At 41.0% G+C, this 17,501-nt stretch overlaps 1 pseudogene; it reads right to left on the bottom strand.

The window, feature by feature from the left end:
* Nucleotides 1-439: 439 nt before the first annotated feature.
* LOC128129101 (superoxide dismutase [Mn], mitochondrial-like) lies at nt 440-1,167 on the bottom strand (annotated as a pseudogene).
* Between the last annotated feature and the right edge of the window lie 16,334 nt (nt 1,168-17,501).

Here is a 17,501-nt window from a genome sequence, read left to right on the forward strand (position 1 = left end):
ATAATAAACTTACCAGCAGAATCCAAATTTGCAAGGCGGAGTACATGTAATATGCATACAGTTGGTAAGCCATCCAAATACTGGGGTGCATGATGCAAGGCCTGGCTTATGGGTCCCAAAACCTGTGACAAATGAGGGTATGTAAGTGTAAATATGGATGTGGGATCTGATGCAAGACTATGACCCTTTTCTTTGCATATAACAAGTACCTTTAAAGATGAACGTTCACCAGAAAGTAAAGCAAGATTTGCGAGACCCATCATAAATTCTGGAAGCTGCACAAAAAAATGTGTTTTAAGTACAATTCTTCACAAAGTTATTAGAGAGAGAGAGAGAGAGAGAGAGAGAGAGAAAGAGAGAGAATGTATAGGTAGTATTTGAACAGCTCTTAAACAGAAATCATAAGCTTCATCTGCACAAAGGAATGTTAGTTATTGACTGAAACTCAATGATTCAATGGATTCTAATCAGAAAAATCCAATGTGTAACAGGAAAACTGGTTTCATACACAGTATGTTCTTATCCCAAGGGTAAAATAGGGTTTCTTTATTGCATCCTTTAAATCTTAACAAACCTGCAACTCTTTTAAGGGCACTCTTTCTCGTATACCTCACTTGCATATTTCCAGTTGATCACCTTCCAAATGTTCTTTAAGTAATCGGGCCTGACATTTTTATACTGCAAATTGTACAAAAACACATATATAAGTTGAAATGTGTACAATTTGTATACCATACAAAAATGAAATTTGTTTAAATGCATGCTCCGAAACATCTATGCCAAGCAGAGGAACCAAACTTGGACCTTTTGTAACCAGTGGGTCCTACAACAGAGATTCATATTTCAATAATTTGAATTCTGAAGTTTAATAGGGATACTAATTTGTTTGAATAAAACTAGTGATAACTTACCTGGTTTGATGTGGTTTCAACCACAAGCCTCTTCAACTCTATGTCAACAGCAAGCCACTGCCAAAATATATCATAAGTTTAAAATAACAAAAAAAAAAGTTGAAAGAAAAAACCAAAATGACAAAATAAAGATTAAGGAACATACCACCCATCCAGAACCTTGCACAGCAGCGCCTTATGCGTTCTTTTTAGCAATCAATTTTTCCACAGAACTAAAGCTCTGGTTGATAGTCGAGCCCAAAGAAGGAAACAACATGCATTACTCACACAAATATGAAATAGGTATACCTAATATCAGCAACATACAAAAAAGTATACTGAGATAGATCTTTACCTGATATCCGCTTGACTTTGGATTGACAATGTAATCGTCGAACTCGCCATCAATTGGTGTCCAAAGCCTGCGGAAGATGAACCAAACAACTTTTATTTATATTACACATCTGTCACTTATTTATAAATTGAGTAAGCATTTTTTTTCTTCTTTTCTGGGCATAATAATTTTTAGCATGTAGTTATCCATTTTATGCTACTTATATAAAGTATAAACTTGTGCATGATATTTAGAAAACTGTATCGACACTCGACAACTTGGCCAAACAAACTTATGGTATGTACCACAAATTATATTCTATGATCCATCAGCGAACTTATGGTTACAAATGAAAAATCACTTGATTAACAGTATAATGTAAATAGATGGTCAAAGATTGCTCACAATAGACATTAAGTATATCTGAATCAACTTCTATTAGATTAAGTACTAGTTGTTCAGGCTCCACAATTATCTAGCATTTTATTTTGTTTCACTTTTTAATGATATATGAAAATCATTGTTTGATTAGAAGGTGATAAAGTAATAAAATGTTAAAAAAAATTAACCTAAAAAATGAATTAGTTTAGCCAATTCAGAAAGTTACCAATGTAAATATTGTGTGACTTCTGTTGCTGAGCAAATTAAAATTTGTGGAACAGAGCCGACGTGCATTTGCTCTGTGGTACCAAAGATCACAAGAAGATAAGTTACATTCACTAAACAAATAGATCACAGAACAAAAATGTTAACTAACCATGGGTAAAACTCTCATAATATAACCTATAAAATGATTAAATATATGAGTAAAACATAGAATAGACAAACCTTTTCCTGCTGTAATGAGGGAAAAAGCATGGACAGGAGATAACAAAGGTTCCAGCAACCAACAATTATTGTGTACCTTAATTTAGAAATTGTAAGATTTTGATAGAATTAAAACATATAATATTGACGACGAAAAGGCATTCTATATAGAATTATGAATAAAATAGGACAAAACTAACATGCCATCTTGAATAATGATATACATAATATACCTTATGATCCTCCCTCAATCTTAAATTTTGTCTTGTTGAATTCAAAAAATCATTACCAACCTGCAAAAAACATGAAATTTAAAAAAACAATATTACTTAAAAATAAGACTCATGCATCTGTAATAGATGGTCAAGGAACACTAGCATCAAGGTGGTTTCAAAAGTTAAATAAGGTGGCAAGAAATTAATACACATTCAGTATTAAAAAGAGCTGCAAGAGCCTATATGGGTTTTATGATGAACTATAATGATAACATGCTTAGGATCGTACATGTGGAACAGAAATTGATCATTCCAATTTCTTGTGATCGTAGTTGAAGGACTAACTAAAGGAAAAAATGGTGATTTCCTAATATAAAATCTTTTTATTTTCTACCCAAAATCAAAATCGACTTGAGTACCATTTTATCTATTCTAACTGATTCATCATCTTCACCCTGCATATTGATTAAAATATTAACTTTAACTTCAAGTTTTTATCTCTGACATTTCATCAAACAGGTTATGTGCATCAGAAAGACAACCATGGCGGTAGATGGTGCTTGGCGGGGAAATATAAAAGAAGGAGAAGAAAATAATAGGAATTGATACCTTAGGTTGGAGAAAAGTTTGTCTCGAGGTCCTCTTCCCCCTCTTCCCTCGACGGTGACTCATAAATCCGACAGACCCATACAAAAACCTTGAACAATTCCCTCTCTAGCCGCCAAGATGAACGAACAGAAGATTAGGGTTATTTTGCGATGCTAATGGTTTGGTTAGGGGGGATGTATGAACTAAATATGAGCAATCGTCCCTAACAGAAGATCTCAATGGGACCCTGATGTCAATAGAAGGCTTTCATCCCAAGGATACCTGATGTCAAAACGTGGCCGCCAATTAGGGTTTTTTTTCATGTGGAGGATGTAGTTGGAGGTTTTCATGCAGAGAAAGCCCGAGTTGTGTTGGATGAAGGACTAGGGTTGGAGGCGTTGGAGGTGGGTGAAGATGAAGTCGATCCCTAAGGCTTCTTTCTTGCTAATTCAAAGATTAGGGTCGATGGCTAAGAAAGGATCGAACAGGCGGGGGTTTTGATTTTTATGGATTCCATTTCCCCCCTGGTTTTGATTTTTATGGATTCCATTTCCCCCTTAGCTATTAAAACGCGCGTTTCATTAAAATTATAAAGCGACAGCCATAGACGACGCACGTTTAAGATAAAGCACCCTCCGTGTTTTTAATTTTTTTCTTTAGACACTAATTCAAGGGCACGCAATAATGCGTGACCTAAATCCTTAAATTTTTTGAAGAGATGACACTTTTTTAACGTCACTCTCTTTTTCGTAACATAAATCTCCGAGTGTCATTGTTTGCGCATCGTAAAAGGCCTTTTTTCTTGTAGTGTGGGTAATTTTCCAAGTGTAACTATCATTATCAAAATATAGTTTATACATTATTATTTAAGTGAAATAGTCACTAAATGTATATAAAGGATAAATTACTGTAGCACTTGTAGTATTGTATTATAATAACTACTGTTGTACTATCTACCTTGAACCAGATTTATATTAAGGTATCATGTGATAAATTGCACCATACTATACACTGGTAATAACGACAACGTATAGTCGAAAAATAAGGTATGACGTTTGGCACCCGCAGACCTGCCGGTCTGGCTGTAGCTAGTAGCAAGGTGTAGGATATTCAATCCAGTATAGATCTATACACAAACTCACACTCTCCCTTCAAGAGACTCTGGCTACAACTCGGGTCATGACAATTAAGGCATGCTCCCATACAGTGGATCATAATTGTTAACGTATTCGTGTATGTGTAATGTAATGTTACTTGTTCTAGTATCGTTGTATATGTTCTCATCCTAGTATAGTTGTAAATTTTCTCATAGTAATGTAATGTATATGTTCTCATAGTAATAAGTATTGACTCATGAATGAACTGACTCATTGATCTAGAAATAGTATAAGTGTAATCCTGTGTTACCCCGATGGTAACTTACTAATGATGTAACTGATAAGCATGAATATGGAAGTACTTTTATGTCTATATATGCACATATGATATATAATTAATATTGAAACGACCTTCGGACGGATACCCGACATCCCACCAGACCACATCCAAATCGAGGAAAAGGAAATAGGGCGGATGACCTTCCTAAGCCTTTTAAACATTTCTTATATATCTATGCATACATGGGCATGAAATTTATAAGAAGTATAACAAGGTTTAAATAAAAGTATTTGATAAGTAAAAGAGTTTGTAAAACATTTTGATGTAAGCAGCTTGATAAACAGTTTGAACAATGATAAAATCATTGGTTTTCTAGTTATTAATCACATGTGATTGATGTAATAACTATAAGTATTCAACTTGTATTCCCCCCCCATAAAAGCATTTAAAACATTTAAAAGTATTTCAAAGGTTAATTAAAGGGGTATAAACTCACCTGTAGTGAGTAGTTCTGATGACAATGTTGGATTAGACGCTAGGTGCCAAGTGGTGACTTGAGTACACGCGCGAATCCTATTTAGCATATATTGGCACATATATGGATTTATTAGTGTTATGAACAACTAATTGATGATTTTGGGACCACCTTAGGGACTAGTAAACAGGGTCTAAGGCACCAAGGCTATACAAGAGGGTGTATGGCCAAAATACACACTATATGTGTGTGTGCGGCCAGGTGTGCGGCCTAGTGTGCCGCCAGCACATGTGTGCGGCCCTGTGTGCGGCCATGTGTGCTGCCAGGTGGTGTGTGCGGCCAGATGTAGATCTTGGTGTTCTTGGTACCTTTTATGAAGATCTTCAAGGAGAATGGATGATACTTGAGAGGATTTTCATGTTCTATGCTTGAAGAAGTGAAGGAAGTGTTCAAGAATGATCTAAGGGTGGCATATATAGGTAGAGTGTGCGGTTGGGAAGGTGTGAGGCCGCAAACAAGATTGTGTGGCCGCACACTCAAGTGTATGGCCGCACACTCCATGTGTTGGAGTGTTTGGCCCGATTTTGATTCCTACACTTCAAGTTAACCCTTTTTAACACTCCTACCTTGATTATATCACATTTAGAACGCTTCATTAGAATCTAAAGGGTATTACCATATAGTAAAATCAGTCTAATATTGGAAAGAATCGAACAGTGCACGCGAGAAGTTTTTCGGGTTGTCACAACAAGATCCCTGAGAATACAAGTCGTTTTGAATAGCGTCAACAAAAAATATGTTGGTGAGTTCATAAGCATTTTTGTAAAAGAATTTGTGATAGTTTATAAATCCAGAAAATTCCAGTGTTTTCTTGGCAAAACAGTTGTAAGTCTTGTTTCTAATCAAGTATAGTTGCATGTGTGTGTGTGTGTGTTTTAGTTTATCATCTTTCGAAATTGTATAAAATTGTTTTCTCCAGAAATCCTATATTTTCTTATATAAAATAGTTGTAAGTCTTGTTTCTAATCGAATATAGTTGCATGTGTGTGTTTTAGTTTATTATCCTTCAGAATTGTATAAGATCATTTTTCCCCATAAAACCCTATATTTTCTGTGTGTGTGTGTGTGTAATCGTTTGGTGGTCTTAAAACCCTAAGACTGGTGAGGTGTAAGAAATCAACAGGCGATTGTGGAAAATCCGCACAATGCAAGTGGACGATCAACACAATGAATGTGGACAATCACTACCATGCAAAGGGGTGGTCAACACAATGTGACAATTTATTTGTAAGGTTTTCCCTACATAAATTTCTAAATAACATTATTATATTCTAGTGAGCCGTTATAACCATACTAGTCTAACACCCCGTTCTTTAAGTGTGTGACTATGAGTCCCCGAGAATTTACAGGAAGGTTAATTCTGGTCCTTTTGCGAGAAATGAGTTTCATCCGAGAAGGTTTCGGGCTGGTATATGTGTTAGTGGTATTGGGCTTCTCGTTGCCCTTGCATGAATGTAAACGTTATTTGGGAGCAGGCTTAGATTAGAGGAGTTGAGGTGTTTTGAAGTTGATCGTTGTTCATAGCCCTATGTGTAATGAGAAGGAGATGGTCCCATGCATGCATGGCATGCATGCATGCTTTTGGTTTTGAAGGGGGCTGGGTACGCCCAGCATAAGCTGGACGTACGCCCAACGTAAGTGTATGAGTGATGCGCGTTGGCCGGGTGAGTACGCCCAGCGTCCTAGAGGTACGCCCGGCGTACTCTCAGAAACTCCAACCCTAATTTTGGGTCAGCCACTATATAAGGAACATGTTGGTTCACCCCTCAGCCTCCTTATACTCATCTTCAACCTCAGAGAACCCTAAAACTCGTATTCCCTCCATAGTTGAGAGTGTTTGATCTTGGGAAGCTCTTGTTGGCAAAAGAAAAGCTTGAAGGAGAAAAGGGAAGTTGTCAAGGAAGAAGAAGAACGTGTGGAGCTTGTAGATCTGAAGTAATAACACCCTTTGGAGCTGGTTTAAGGTATAAAGCTTCTTGCATGACCTTCATATTGCATAGATCTTTGTATTTTGAAGCTTTGCTATCATTCTTGTCCCAAAAGTCCTCATCTTGTTGCATAGTTCAATTTGGTCAAGATTATATGTCCTTTCAGATCTTTGCAGAGGTCTTGAATGATAAAATGAGGTCCCAAGGGCTATAGTTGTTTCTTGTATGAGTTATATAGGTCTTAATGGATTAAGACCTTGGATTTGGAGCTTAAGGACGTCCCAAGTGATAAAGTCTGAGACTTTATAGGACTTAATGGATCTCGCAGTTATGCCCCACGTAACCTTCGAGTACACCCTGCGTAGCGGGCCAATGTCCCGTTTTCTTTTGGCGATCATTGCAGTACGCCCAGCGTACCAAGGAGAGTACGCCCAGTGTACTCCTCCTGTGGACTTCCTTTTGGGCTTTTGTGTTGGGTCATTTGTCGGTTGTTGGTGTTTGGGCCAAGTCTGGAAACTATGAATAGAGTATTGTGGGCCCAATTAATATTATGGATAGTGGATCTAGGTCCATTTGGTGAGGTGGGCCCAATTTGGTAAATTGGGCCAATGTTGGACTTTGTGTGAGTTTTGGACTTTGGTCTTGGCCCGATTTGTGGTAGTATGTTTGACCTTATGCTTATGCTTGTTATGTTGGTTAGTTCGGGATTTGCGGTGAGTTGGTGGTTCGAGAGTCTGCTTCTTCAGTTCAGAGTTTCGGTAGTGCGAGGTGATTTATCCTCACTATCTCAACAAGGTCTAAGGCACCAAGGCCGGCCCTTATTGGATTGAGATCCTGGTAGTTGTTGTTATGTTGTTACTGTGATATGTTTGCATCCTGAGAGCTAGGATGGTATATGTTAAAGACCTAATTGAGATCGGTATTCTGAGAGATAGGGAAATGCTATGCTAGTGACCTGTTAGGTCGGTATCCTGGTTAGGATGATGATATGCTATGCGATCTGTTTGATCAGCTTGTTGATTGCAAACTGTTATTGTATGATTATATGCACATGGTTGTTTGGACTGGAGACGGGTTGAGGCGGGTCATGCTTTGTGCTGTAGGCCAAGATACCCAGGGCGGACCGGTTGTCCCGAAGGCCCAGCGAGCGGTCCGGATAGGCTGTAGGCCCCAAGAGGGCGGACCAGACGTGCCGAGGCTCGGAGAGTGGACCAGATAAACTGAAAGCCCGGTGCGGGCGGACCAGTCACACTGTAGACTCAGAGAGTGGACCAGGTGGATTGAAGGCCCGGTGCAGGCGGAGCAATCACACTGCAGACTCAATGTATATGGCTAGACACGGAGGGTGGACTGAAGGCCGATACGGCGGGCCAGTCACACAGTAGACCTGATATGCGTGGTTGTTCTATGTTTTGTTATGTTATGTGTGTTATTCATGTTATAGGCCGGAAGGCAATATGTTCTGGACCGGAAGGTCGTAGCCTGGAAGGGCGTATATGTGGTTGGTATCTTAGGGGTATCTCACTAAGCTTTTGGGCTTACAGTTGTGGTTTAAATGTTTTTCAGGTTCTTCAGGAGACCGTGGCAAGGCAAAGGCATGATCGTACCGCTCCTCATGTTTTTGGTCACGATGTGATTCTGGGAATACTTTAAATAATTTGTATTGAAAACCTTTTCGTATGATTTTAATGAAATCGGATTGTTTTTGAAAAATTTAAATTGGTTGAAATTTTTCGGTCGTTACAAGTTGGTATCAGAGCCTTGGTTTGAGTGAATTGGAGGAACACTCGTGTGACTCCAGTCTCAAATTGAGGAGAGTTTTCAAAAGAGAATTTAAAATGGTTTTCAAAATGAGTAAGGGAGGACGCGGAGGTACAATCAGCCGGAGCCAGTAAGTAACCCCAAAATACCATGCATGTTATTTGTTTTTTAGCCTTGATAGAACAACATGCTAGTGATAGGCTAGGGATCTTCAGGATTTAATGATAATGTTGCCTGATTTGTGATGCATGTAGCCTAGGTTTCCTTATGGGAGATTTTTAGTGTTCCTCTAGTGGTGAGGGTTGAGCGTTGTTATGCATGTTTCTCTAAGGTGTTGTGGTAGTACTTCATACAAATATGGGTAGGTGTGGAAGGTAGTATGGGCCCGTACTACTGAAATCACAGGACCCATACGCGTATCAGGGAAACCATGATCTCTAGGGTTGGGTTGAGAGAGAGTTGGATCCCAGGATAGTGGGAAGAGTCTAAGTTTTGTGTGGTGTTTTTAAGTATGGAGATTCTGAGGCATGATGAGAGTGGATCTAGATCAGGATCGGGAGCAGGAGAGAGAGTTCCAGGCGGATCGGTACCGCCCGAGGTTATCGGTCAGATGAGCACGGGTGAGTTGGATTCGAGGATTCGTGAGATCCTGCGTGAGGAGATTGCTGAGTTGTTCCGGGCTGAGTTGCCAGAGCTGTTTGGTTCGATTAAGACCGCCATGGTTGAGTATTTCGATGAGCGCTATGCAGCTCTCATAGAGACGGTTGCCGCGGCGGCTATAGCGGCTGTAGCAGCGGCAGGGGGAGGAGCTAGTCGGGGTTTTCAGTATCGGGACTTCGATAATACGAAGCCTCCCACCTTCGATGGAGTTCAGGACCCGATTTTTGCTATGAGGTGGTTATCAGACGTGGAGGGGTGTTTCTTCACGTGTTCATGCCCTGCTGATCAGAGGGTGAGGTGTGCTCTGAACTTGTTAAGGCTCGGGGCTAAGGATTGGTGGAGATTGACCACGGGGTCATATTCGGATGTGCAGAGGGCTGTGGTTTAATGGGATCTGTTTAGGGAGATGTTCAGCACTCGTTATGTTCCGCAAGTTGAGAGGGAGAGATTGGATCAGGAGTTTCTTGAGCTGAAGCAGGGTTCGGAGTCGGTGACTGAGATCACCAGGATGTTCACTGAGAGGGCGATGTTTTGCCCAGAGTTTGCTTCGGAGCAGGCTCAGATGTCTCGATATCTGAGCATGCTCAAGAGGGACATCAGACCGTTTGTCTCTGCTCAGAGGTGCGGGACCTTGCTGGAGTAGCAGGAGGCCGCTAGGTGGCGTGAGTTAGAGATTGAGTTGCAGTTGCGTGAGCTGAGGCAGGCTCCGGTGCAGTCGCAGCCGGCGCCGAAACGATCCAAGACCGTTGATGTTAGAGTGGGGGATCTGAGCAGCCATACTTGTGGGAAGTGTGGGAGGGGTCACACTGGAGTTTGTAGGTCTGGTGGTGCATACCGCAAGTGCGGAAAGGAGGGGCACTATGCGAGGGATTGTCGGCAGTTAGCGCTGGTTCGAGATTTGAGGATTTGTTATCATTATCATCAGGTTGGACATTTGAGGGGCAACTGTCCACAGCTTGCTGCAGGACCAGTACAGGCTCCAGCACCGGCCACTTTGAGGATCACAGGTGGAGGTCAGGGTGGAGCGGAGCCCCCAAGGGCTCAGGGTCGTGCTTATCAGCTTGCGGCAGAGGAGGTCAGAGCAGTGTCGGATGCAGCTGCGGGTATGTTTCTTTCTTGATATCTTGTTATCTTGTGATTATTGTGGTGTATTGTTTATGTGCTGGTATTTTGTTTGGTTTTCAATGGGGTATTCGTCGTTTTGAGAGTTTTGGGTTGGTTATGGGTTATTGTATTGGGAATTTCGTGGTTATCATTCATGAGGGTTATTAGTGGAAACCTGGCATTGGGTTGAGGGACGGGTAGCATCTGCTTTCTGAGGAGTGGTTAGATGCAGGTTAGGCTTCTTTCGAGCGGGTTATCAGTGTTGATGTGGGATCATGTCAGGGTTGTTTATGCCTATGTAAATCAGTCCGTGTGTAAGTGTTGGTTATGTGCAGAGTTGTTCTGGGAGGTTGGTGATGGCAACCAGTGGTTGTTAATCAGTGCTACAAGTGGGGGAGAATTGGAAAATTCTCCAGGAGATCGATGAGTATTTGAGGATGCTTAGCTGTTGGGATTCAGCAGCGTTCTGTCAGCCCAGAGTATAGGCTGGTAGGAGCAAGTGTCGGTGCGGGGCGGAATACAGACCTAGGGCATTCGATTGTGGAGGGCCTGGGAGCAGGCCGGGATCGAGCATGTGCGATTGAGTCAGAGTTCGGAACCCTTAAAGGGCTAGAACAGTATGCATGGGAGGATTTCCGGGAGAGATAGCCCGGAATGATGATTGCTAGTTGAGCAGTCTGGATAGACTGAAGGCCGGTAGGCGTACCAGTCAGGCCGAAGGTTCGGAGAACGGTCCAGCCAAACTGAAGGCACTGGGAGCGGTCCAGATTGGCTGAAGGTTCTGAGAGTGGTCCAGATTGGCTGAAGGCCTGGTGAGGTGGTCCAGTCATACTGAAGACTCTACAGGTATTGTTGGATCGGTTCGAGGATGTGGATTGTGTATGTTGCAGTGTGATTGCATTAGAAGGTCTGGCCCTGGGTAGTCACCTTGATTAGTTGAGATAGTGCATGGGCTTGAGAGTCCCTGCGATGAGAGTCAAAGTATGGGTGTTGGATGGATAGCACATGTGCTATAAAAAGGGTGGTGTAGCATTGGGCAAGCACCGTGAGACTTGTTGAAGTGACAATGTGGTCAAGTGGGTTCCTTGGAAAAGGAAAAGAGAGAGGTGTGTAACTCCGAGAGGGGGTGCAAGTTCGCGGAAGTGAAAGCGGTAGAGCAGAGTTACAATTAGAGTAATTTGAGTATGGTTATTGAGCATCGTGTTTGCGGCAGTGGAATAGAAGCTCATCCGGTTTAGGATGTTTGCTGATGTTGCGGAAGGAATTCCGCAGGTGTAGAGCCCAGTGGCTCGGAAGGGATGCAGGGAGAGAGTCTTGGTCTCTCGGTGTGATTCTGGTCAGGGTATTGTGTATGCATTAGTGGTTCACCCTGGGGGATGTTTGAGGATATCATAAGTATATCGGGTTTTCCTAACCCAAGGACACGAGAGCTAGTTGGGTTTGGTTATGAGATTGCGGTGGAGAACTCGTGGGAGTTGCTCTAGGGCTGAAGCTTGTGTCATCCTGTCGGCAAGAAGGATAAAGTTGGGTTTCGGATTTCGATGGTTGAATCTTGGTTAGCCTTGTTCGGTGAACACCAGGCGGTGCATTGCAAGGATAGTTTCGGAGTAGAATTGCTGCAGGCTTCGAGGACGAAGCCTAATTTAAGTGGCGGAGAATTGTAACACCCCGTTCTTTAAGTGTGTGACTATGAGTCCCCGAGAATTTAGAGGAATGTTAATTCTGGTCCTTTTGCGAGAAATGAGTTTCATCCGAGAAGGTTCCGGGCTGGTATATGTTTTAGTGGTATTGGGCTTCTTGTAGCCCTCGCATGAATGTAACGTTATTTGGGATCATGCTTAGATTAGAGGAGTTGAGGTGTTTTGAAGTTGATCGTTGTTCATAGCCCTATGTGTAATGAGAAGGAGATGGTCCCATGCATGCATGCTTTTGGTTTTGAAGGTGGCTGGGTACGCCGAGCGTAAGCTGGACGTACGCCCAGCGTACGTGTATGAGTGATGCGAGTTGGCCGGGTGAGTACGCCCAGCGTACTCTCAGAAACTCCAACCCTAAGTTTGGGTCAGCTACTATATAAGGAACATGTTGGTTCACCTCTCAGCCTCCTTATACTCATCTTTAACCTCAGAGAACCCTAAAACTCGTATTCCCTCCATAGTTGAGAGTGTTTGATCTTGGGAAGCTCTTGTTGGCAAAAGAAAAGCTTGAAGGAGAAAAGGGAAGTTGTCAAGGAAGAAGAAGAACGTGTGGAGCTTGTAGATCTGAAGTAATAACACCCCTTGGAGCCGGTTTAAGGTATAAAGCTTCTTGCTTGACCTTCATATTGCATAGATCTTTGTATTTTGAAGCTTTGTTGTCATTCTTGTCCCAAAAGTCCTCATGTTGTTGCATAGTTCGATTTGGTCAAGATTATATGTCCTTTCAGACCTTTGGAGAGGTCTTGAATGATAAAAATGAGGTCCCAAGGGTTGTAGTTGTTTCTTGTATGAGGTATATAGGTCTTAATGGATTAAGACCTTGGATTTGGAGCTTAAGGACGTCCCAAGTGATAAAGTCTGAGACTTTATGATTTCCAATCATATTTGGCCTATGGATCTGGAGTTTGGGCTTAAGAGCTTAAGCCATTAAGATGTTAAAGGACTTAATGGATCTCGTAGTTACGCCCCGCGTAACCTTCGAGTACGCCCCGCGTAGCGGGCCAATGTCCCATTTTCTTTTGGCGATCATTGCAGTACGCCCAGCGTACCAAGGAGAGTACGCCCATCGTACTCCTCCTATGGACTTCCTTTTGGGCTTTTGTGTTGGGCCATTTTTCGGTTGTTGGTGTTTGGGCCAAGTCTGGAAACTATGAATAGAGTATTGTGGGCCCAATTAATATTATGGATATTGGATCTAGGTCCATTTGGTGAGGTGGGCCCAATTTGGTAAACTGGGCCAATGTTGGACTTTGTGTGAGTTTTGGACTTTGGTCTTGGCCCGATTTGTGGTATTATGTTTGACCTTATGCTTATGCTTGTTATGTTGGTTAGTTCGGGATTTGCGGTGAGTTAGTGGTTCGAGAGTCTGCTTCTTCAGTTCAGAGTTTCGGCAGTGCGAGGTGAGTTATCCTCACTATATCAACAGGGTCTAAGGCACCAAGGTCGACCCTTATCGGATTGAGATCCTGGTAGTTGTTGTTATGTTGTTACTGTGATATGTTTGCATCCTGAGAGCTAGGATGGTATATGTTAGAGACCTGATTGAGATCGGTATTCTGAGAGATAGGGAGATGCTATGCTAGTGACCTGTTAGGTCGGTATCCTGGTTTGGATGATGATATGCTATGTGATCTGTTTGATCGGCTTGTTGATTGCGAATTGTTATTGTATGATTATGTGCACATGGTTGTTTGGACTGGAGACGGGTTGAGGCGGGTCCTGCTTTGTGCTGTAGGCCAAGATACCCAGGGCAGACCGGTTGTCCCGAAGGCCCAGCGAGCGGTCCGGATAGGCTGTAGGCCCCAAGAGGGCGGACCAGACGTGCCGAGGCTCGGAGAGTGGACCAGATAAACTGAAGGCCCGGTGCGGGCGGACGAGACACACAGTAGACTCAGAGAGTGGACCAAGTGGATTGAAGGCCCGGTGCGGGCGGACCAATCACACCGCAGACTCGATGCATATGGCTAGACACGGAGGGTGGACTGAAGGCCGATACGGCGGGCCAGTCACACAGTAGACCCGATATGCATGGTTGTTCTATGTTTTGTTATGTTATGTGTGTTATTCATGTTATGGGCCGGAAGGCAATATGTTCTGGACCGGAAGGTCGTAGCCTGGAAGGGCGTATATGTGGTTGGTATCTTGGGGGTATCTCACTAAGCTTTCGGGCTTACAGTTGTGGTTTAAATGTTTTTCAGGTTCTTCAGGAGACTGTGGCAAGGCGAAGGCGTGATCGTACCGCTCCTCATGTTTTTGGTCACGATGTGATTCTGGAAATACTTTAAATAATTTGTATTGAAAACCCTTTTGTAATGATTTTAATGAAATCGGATTGTTTTTGAAAAATTTAAATTGGTTGAAATTTTTCGGTCGTTACAACTAATATGACTGAGGCCTGTGTTGGTGATTCTATGGCGCCCAAATTGATTAATGACATTTGTGTAGGGTGTCAACCAGGTATCGATCTATACACAAATTCCCGCTCACCCTCCAAGAGACTCTTGTTATAACTCTTTACAGGACTTTAAACGTACACTAATATATATATATATACATATATATATATATATATATATATATATATATATATATATAACTACTTTGGAGATGCTTCTGACTAGAATACTAACGGATATCTGTTCTAATAGTTGAAATCCGTTATCTATTAACTAAATAACAATAGGTGTACTCATTGAATAGAAATATCATTTCCGTTTTGTAACATTAATTGTGCGTCGTTGACTAGGTATATTGTTTTGTTTTGTTTGTTGAGAAATAATCCACATTGAATCATATTTATCAAAAATGATCCAATATTATCGATATTGGCAAAAATGACCCTTCTTTTTCTATAGTATCAAAATAAGATCCATATTTGTTAAAAGGTGTCATAAGTGGTGCAAAACTTGGTGAATTGATGAAAATGGCCCATTTCTTCTAAATTGCTCATTTTAGATTTGAATTTATAGTAATGTTCAAAAAAACGTTGTTGATCCAAAATTTTCATTTTAGGTCCTGTAGAAATTGAGTTGTTTAACAATTTCCTAGATTTATCCCATGATACAAAATAGTCCTTATATATATATATATATATATATATATATATATATATATATATATATATATATATATATATATATACACACACACACACACACACACACATATATATATATATATATATATATATATATATATATATATATATGTGTGTGTGTGTGTGTGTGTCTGTGTCTGTGTGCGCAAAAATGGTCCCCAAAATATTATTATTTCCATAATATACCCACTTCCAAAATATTATGTTCAACAACTTGTTTAAGCACATTTTTGAAGAAAATCATTTTGGTTCTTAACATAACAATTTATGATTTATATTTCATAAACATACTAGTTTTTGTTTCTAACACATAATTTCTGATATATGGTTCAAATTCTTGAGACTTGCTCAAAATCTCAACTTGTTGAACTATTCATATGTAATTTCATAACCTTAAACACATAATTCATAACATGCAAGTATAGACAAGCAATTATACTATGATCTCATAAGACTCTTGACTTGTATCCTCCCCCTAAAACAATGAAAAACTCAAAAGGTAGGGGTATGAAGCTCACCTTGGTTTGATTTGGTGGGTGATTTTGGTGAGGTGATGAGAAGCTCAAGTCCTAACACTTGAAGAGTTTTGATAACCTCTTTGAACCTTGAAATATCCTAAGAATATTAACACATATATTTATGTGTAAATATGATGAACTAAACAAGATAATATATAGAATCACTAACCAAAACTTGAAATACTTACTAGGATCTAGAGAATGCTTTGAGGAATTAAAGTTTGAAGCAAGAACACGTTGAGAGCTTTTTATGAGTTCACAGAATGTAAAAATGAGTTTGTGAAAGGAAAAGAAGGGGTTTACGCTCTAACATATAGGGATAAGAATTTGATGGGATGTTTGCTTGGTTAACTATTGGGTATTCAATGAATTACTGAGATTTGTATTGGAAATAGCCATTTACAGCTCATAATCCGTAAACACCTTGAAATGGGAGGGGAGTTCACGGCCTAAATGGGTTTTCACTAGGTTTTACGGCCTAGTGATGTCTCAACACGGAGTTGAAGGCCAAACCTTCCATCCTTGGAGTGTTCACGGTCATAGTGCTTTCTCGTATTGAGTCCACGGCCAAAGGTGCTCATATGAAGGGGTTTACGGTCTAAAGTTGTCATGGGGAGGCGTTTATGGCCAAGATCTCTTCCTTTGAAGGTGTTCACGGTCTAGGATGCTTCTTCAGGAGTTCATGGTCTTAGGTGGGTCCTATCGAAGTTTTTATGGCCTTAAGTAATTGTAAACTCAATTATATTGTCCTTATAATTCAAGTGTTCAAAATTGTGACACAATTACATGCTCTTGTGTCTACACCATGTGATCTTTGTTTGATTGCATTGTAGTTTTAATTCCCAAATAATTTGCACCACTTTGTCTTGCTTAACTTGTTTATTTTTCTAAGAGATTACCTTGTGTGTGACTTTCAAAGTGTATACTTCCTTATACATGCACCTATGCTCTCATGGTTTTCAAGGTTCTTATTGTAATATGGTTACAATTTAGACCTTACCTGGTCCAAATAGTTTTGGTTGTCATATTGTACCCCCGTTAGAGGGAATTTTGTCCGGAAATTCTTTAGGAGTCATTCTTTCAGACTAGTGAAAAGGTGAGGGTATTTTTGCATCATTTAATCCTCGAGTTCCCTTGTGAATTCAGGTTCATGCTTGGCATTCCGACTAACCTTCACAATAGGGATGTGACTTTGTTTCATGCACTTAACTTTTCTATCTATAATTTCGATAATTTTTTCAACGAATAGGAGGTTCTCGTTCACTTCAATCTCGTCTAGTGGGACATTAAAGGTTTCGTCGGATAGACACCCCTTTAGGTTTGAGATATGGAATATAGGGTGTACATTACTGAATTCTATGTGTAGTTGGAGTTAGTAGGCTACCAGACCGATCCGAGCAAGGATCTCGAATGGTCCGATGTATCAGGGATTTAGTTTACCTTTCTTCCACATCGTATTGTCCCTTTCCAAGGGGAGACTTTTAATAGGACCCTGATTTCCAACTTGAAACTCCAAAGGCTTTAACATGCTATCTGCATAACTCTTTTGTCGGTCTTGTGATGTTTGGAGTCGTGCCCTAATTTGGACTACCCTTTCCGTTGTTTCTTGAATAATCTTGGGTCCAATGAGTGTGCTATTGGGAATTTGTCCTCTTGCCAGCTGGGTGTCTCCTACCTCATTCCAACAGAGGATGATCTGCACCTCCGGTCATGCAAGGCCTCAAAGGGTGCAACTCCTATGCTATAGTGGTAGTCATTGTTATGTGAGTACTCGATTAGAGGCAGGTGGGTATCCCAAGCTTTGTCTATGTCAATTATACATGCTTCTCTTTGGGGCGTGGGTTCTTGTTTACCTTGATCTCTTTGAGGGGGATTTCTAGAGATTCGATGGTCAAACACTTATGAGTGTTGAATACGTAGAATGTGAAATGTTCGAAACTGAGTTCTTATGGTAACCAAAGGCCATAGGTTACCGGACCTATCCTGGCGACGA

The sequence above is a fragment of the Lactuca sativa genome, chromosome 9 (genome assembly GCF_002870075.4).
Source record: "Lactuca sativa cultivar Salinas chromosome 9, Lsat_Salinas_v11, whole genome shotgun sequence".
Lineage (NCBI taxonomy): Eukaryota > Viridiplantae > Streptophyta > Magnoliopsida > Asterales > Asteraceae > Lactuca > Lactuca sativa.